The 4,442-nt window shown below is 36.7% G+C and overlaps 1 long non-coding RNA gene across 1 annotated transcript; it reads right to left on the reverse strand.

The window, feature by feature from the left end:
* Positions 1–1,833: 1,833 nt before the first annotated feature.
* On the reverse strand, positions 1,834–3,856 carry LOC110726856. Its single transcript, XR_002512411.1, has 3 exons — positions 3,482–3,856; positions 3,256–3,382; positions 1,834–2,429 (listed from the first exon to the last, which is right to left on the reverse strand). It is a non-coding gene; the product is annotated as an uncharacterized LOC110726856 (long non-coding RNA).
* Between the last annotated feature and the right edge of the window lie 586 nt (positions 3,857–4,442).

Genomic DNA, 4,442 nt, shown 5'->3' on the forward strand with positions numbered 1-4,442 from the left:
AGTATTTCAGAGAAGAGAGAGAGGCACAAATCTTTGTGTATTTTGGCCTAAAAAGACTGAGTATAAATAGGAAGCAAAGGGGAAATGGCTGGCATAAAAGGAGGGAAGAGCTTAGCCAAAAAACGTCAAGATTAACTTGGTTAATCAAGAGCAATAATCAAAGGAGTGAAATGGTCAGCTATAGTCAAGGGATTAATTACTGAATAAATTCCGTAGCAGTCAGAAAATCCTAACAGTCAAAATTGAATTTAAAGGCTTAGGAATATTATGTCGCAAAGAAAGGAAATAATATTTCTCCAAAAAGATAAGAGGGACCCATGCCCGCGCAGCGCATTCCCCAAGACTGGAGGCCCAAGCCCGACCTATCCCAGCCTAGCTCGGCGCGTGCGCATGTGTGTGTGTGACACAACACCTACCTACAAGGCACTTAATTAGGTAGTGCTACGATATTACAGTATAACAAGAGAAAACCTCTTCTTCAAACCAATGTGAGGCTTTTTCCCTTTCATTTTTTTTTCCCTCTATCTTATTTTTTCCCCAACTCTCTTGTTCTATATCAAGAACTTCCATCAATACTAATTCTGGCTTCAAATGCTGTGGTGATGGAAATAGATGTGAGAAGAGTCAAAGATAATGACTCTTTACGTTGGGTAAGCTAAGTGATGTGAGTTCAAGCCCCCCAAATCTAGCTCTAGATTAGTAGGGATGAGAACTAGAAATGTTTTGACTCGATCATGTATGAATATGAATGCAGGCGCACCTTGATGTGAGGTTGCCTATGTTTCCGTTAGGAATCAGGCCAAACGTAGCTCTAGCCAAACCATGCACAATTGTTTGTATACCTCAAATAAGCATTTTGTGAGTTGTGATGTGGTTAAGCTAGTGGTTTGAAGAATAACGGGTGAAAGGCTCAAGACCATAGAGAAGCCCCACAAGATGTTTAATTGTATATTTACAATTTTGAATTTTGCAGGTTTATTTTTAATATTTCTTTTTTGCTTTGAATTTTTTTTTTCTTTTTTATTTTTCATTATTTTGAATCGATGTGGGCAATCTCGGATCATGTGGTCCATCACTGACTTAGCATTCATATTTCACAAGTACGGTACCAAGCACTCGATAAGAGACGCAATTCGAGACGTGTTCATATCAAGGACATTAGAACACTTGTTGTAGACACCTAATTATATCTCCCAAAAAACCAAACCCTGTGATGAGTACTTTTCGCGTCATTGGATTATCGAACGAAGTGAAAGTTTAAAAAGTCTCGTGATGCGATTGTTTTAATAAATATAACTCTTCTTCCTGTTTTTGAAAATGAACTCTATTTATGAAAATGTCTAGTTCAATTTAGTTTTATCCATGATAAAGGTCCAATAATAGTGTAGATGGATTGGGCTCGAAAAAAGCTTTCAAACGATATATTATAAGCCCAATTTAGTCTAATTTAGTTTTATCCATGATAAGGGTCCAATAATAATGAGCTTAGGATATTGGATTAAAACCAATAGAACCTTACAATACTAAAATTATTGACAAAGTAATTAAAATCCATACATATTTCTACTTTACCATCACTATTTCGTGAAATTGAATATATAAACAACTAATAAAAAATATCTACATTGAAACTTAATAACCTGAAAATTTGAAGATCATCCTACACTATAAAAAATTAAAGAATAATAGTAGAAAGATTTATTAGAAAATCCCCTGATAAAGTTGTTCATTTCATACCATATTGCACTATCAAAGGCCTAGGATTCAGAGTCAATTGGTCGTATAAGCTTTGGTATTATAGTAAATTTGTCATATTAAATAAATAAATAAATATAGAGTAAATTTACCATATAATCTTATACTCGTAGCATTAATACATGGCTCATGAAGCAATTACTTAAGAATTACGACGTTACATGAAACCAGTCCAATAAGAAATAATGCAGCCTAGCACCTTGATCTATCCCTACTGCCTAGTTCCCTACTAATTCAAGCTAGAATACATACAATTAAATACTACAGTTTTCAAACAATGACATTTCAACATTGAATTCAGCATGTGAAAAACTGTACAGCTAGTCAGTTTCCCACACATACATCAACGAGCATACACAGCTAACTATAGAGCATTCATCAAAACAGACATCTTATTGACTAAAGCCCAAGTAGCAACATTAATGATTTTTTTAATTCATCAACAGTGGTTACGGGTAGAGTGAAATTACTTGTTGGATGAACCCTTGGCGGCATTGATGAGTTCATCACCAAGGCCCTCGGCAATGGTCTTGATGTTCATGAAAGCACTCTCATGAGCTCCAGTAGTAAGAAGATAGATTTCCAGATTAACACGCCTTAGTGGAGAGATATCAACAGCTTGACGCCTAACAACACCAGGAGAACCAATTCTGGTTGCATCTTCTCTGGGTCCACTGCATAAGACAACATAGTTTAAGTTCAACCATGAATTTCACTCCCTAGCACAACATCAACAGCAACAACAATAAACAATAATCAATTAATAATTCAACGGAAACATTGAGTCCAAGCTGTTAATCCATTTTGCTAATTCATTGCTAAATCATCATGTTCTTTTTGTACAATTTAATGATGATCGTTGGGTCCAAGGCTGGCTTGTAAGATATCCACGTGGAACTTATTGTGAGATTATGTTAGTTGCTTGCTTTTAATTACTTTTCTAAGTTGAAACATGGGTAATTATTAGGTAAGCCTCATTATTTTGCTCCAAGTTTTCCAAGTTAGTGGACTACCAGGAACTAATGTTAAATTGTTAATACAAGTTTTGTACATGGTCAATGGGTGGTCAGAATTATAGCAAACTACTATATGATCTCTTAAAACAAGGGCTAATGCTTGATTAGCAAATCCATGAAGACTCAAAACGCTATAGACAATACGGTTTTTTTTTTTTTTTTTTGGAAACACTATAGACAATAAGTTTAAATAAATTGAATCAATTAATCAACATGAAAACGCTGAACATGGACTACACCATAAAACGTTGTCAGAATCTAAAAACCATAACCTGAAAATTTCGTCTATTAATCTACTTCATCAAATTTGAAAGCTAAAATCAATCAAATTGCATAGAATCAACCACAATTTGAATAAAAAAAAGTCAAAATACAGTCAAACTAAAATCAATACACAAGTAAAGATCAGATTTGATTGCAAATCAAAACAATAATAAGCTAATAAAATTGTAAGAGAGGAAAAGAGTAGAAAGAAAACGCAAACCTGAGAAAGAATGAAAAAACCACAAAACCATTAATGAAACCATCATTTCTACGACCTTCAATTCTTCATTATCAATATTAACACCAATCCAGTCTTTAGAATAACCTTCCACTAGTGACTGAGATCCCTTAAAAAAAAAAGGCATCATATCAATTTAGATCCCAAATATAAGCTATAAATATCAAAATTCAAAAAAATAAATTAATATGGGTAACGATATTAGTACCAAATCCCACACATATCAGCGATTTCTTCACCTGAATCATCATCATGACATCATCGCCATGTCCATTTCTAGGTAACGAGACTTGAACATCCGACCTTCCAAATTGGGTCCATCGCCTGCCGTTGATGCAATTCGGAGGAGAGAGAAAGAGGGGAAATTTGGGAATTGGGGTTTTTAGTGGGAGAGTTGGAGAAGAAGAAGATTTTGAGAAGGGTGGTGAATTGCTGTTTCAGTTTGAGTGACGAGAAGAGAGAGAGAATGAATGAGGAGGAGAGAGACAGGATGAGTGGAAGGGGTTTGACGGCTAAGGGGAGTGAAAGTTTAAAACCCTTATGGGCTTTCCTTATCAGCTGGACCAAGTATTCGTAACGGGCACATGGTGTCCGTTATAAATAACTAAGAATTCGTAACGGGCACATGGTGTCCGTTACAAATAACTAAGTATTCGTAACGGGCAATATTTCGCCCGTTACAAATAACTAAGTATTCGTAACGGGAAATATTTTGCCCGTTACGAATATTATATATTTGTAACGGACAGTTATTTTGACCGTTACGGATATATTTTATGTAACGGGCATAGCTTTGCCCGATACAAATAGTCTGTTACGAATGACAATTTTTCCACTAGTGGAGGTCACTCCTCCGGTGAACTACCCTTATGTGCCGCCCCAACAAGGGCCGGTGCCATCTTGGGGTGGTGACAACCTCCCCACGTACCCATATTGGCCCTGGGTTGCGAACCCCGATGAGCCAACGCGTGACTTCCTAGATGAGTCCGGTCATTATGACTACCGGGTCTCGGGGGGGAGTGATTATCGGGGTGACCCCGACTACTTCTATGTTCACCCCACTCACCCCGAGCTCTGTATGCAATCGGAGCCTTTTGACCAATTATCCACATCTCAACTTGACCTTTTTAAGGGTCGCTATGGGTTCCCTCCCGGTTATACCGGAGGTT

The sequence above is a fragment of the Chenopodium quinoa genome, unplaced genomic scaffold (genome assembly GCF_001683475.1).
Source record: "Chenopodium quinoa cultivar QQ74 unplaced genomic scaffold, ASM168347v1, whole genome shotgun sequence".
Taxonomy (NCBI): domain Eukaryota; kingdom Viridiplantae; phylum Streptophyta; class Magnoliopsida; order Caryophyllales; family Amaranthaceae; genus Chenopodium; species Chenopodium quinoa.